The following is a 1187-nucleotide window of genomic DNA, read 5'->3' as shown; positions in this document are numbered from 1 at the left end:
GTTTCCAGGTACCAAGCCGCATCGGGCGCCGTTCGGGCCTCGGGTCCTTCAGCCTTCTCCCGGCTTCGCGCCCAGAGCCTGCCCAGCGCGCTAGGCGCGCACGCAGCGCCCTGCCCTCTTCTGGGCGGGACCCAGAAGTCGTCTTGATTCGCTGGACCAGGTTGTCAAAAGTGCTGGCTGAGGCACTGGGCGGACTGTGTCTGTTTAAAAATAAAAGACGCACGGAAGGTGGGGGGAAAATAAAAGGGAAACAGAGAGGAAACAAAGGGAGGAGTTTTCGGTAAGTTTAAGGCTATAAGGGGGAGGGGGAGGGTGAGGGGAGGGAGGCGCGGGGCTTTTCCACACTAACGGACGAACCAGACCTGGAGGATATAAAAGGCTCTGCTGTTTCTCACAATTAATTACATCTTTTGTTTCTCACAATCCATAACAGCTGGGGAAGAGACAATGGGAAGGAGGGTAGCAAATTCACCTCTTGGCGTTACAACAGGATTGCATTTATACCAAGAAGGTATAAACTTATCTAAGAAGAAACTGAGCCTGAAGTGAACAAGAAAAAAAAAATCAGCTTCAGTGGGTCAACTGGGAGCCCGTGGGCCAGCAGAGCAGGCCTGGGCCCTGCCACCTCCAGGGACGGAAACTGGCTGTGGGTCCTGGGTCCGGGGGCAGCAGCTCCTCTCAGTCTCAAACATCTGGTTTAAGCAATAATAAGTAATAAGCATGAGGCAGAATGTGTTGCTTGGCCTCTCTCCTAGCTTTTAGGGATGGCGAGTATCCTTGGCATTCCTTGGCTTGTAGAGGCATCACTGCAATCTCTGACTCCATCTTCCTATGGCATTCTCCTCTGGGTCTCCGTGGTCAAATCCCCCTCTCCTTTCTCCTGTACCTACAGTGGTTATTAGATTTAGAGCCCACTATAAATCCAGAATAATCCCATGCTGAGATCCTGAATCTAATTGCATCTGCAAAGACCCTATTTTAAAATAAGTTTACACTCATAGGTGCTGGAGGTTCAGACTTGGACACATCTTTTTTGGGAGGCAGTATTCAACTTAATACACTGCCTAATTCATTACTTTTTCCCCCCTAAGACCCCAGAGAAGAAAAAAGTACACCAGGGATAGATTTTTCAAAGATGAGCTCCAAAGCCCAAAACTCTTGCAAGATCAGTCTATGGCATCCAGAAT

Source organism: Myotis lucifugus, unplaced genomic scaffold (genome assembly GCF_000147115.1).
Source record: "Myotis lucifugus unplaced genomic scaffold, Myoluc2.0 scaffold_221, whole genome shotgun sequence".
In the NCBI taxonomy this organism is placed as follows: Eukaryota; Metazoa; Chordata; class Mammalia; order Chiroptera; family Vespertilionidae; genus Myotis; species Myotis lucifugus.
This window is presented reverse-complemented; position numbering follows the sequence as displayed.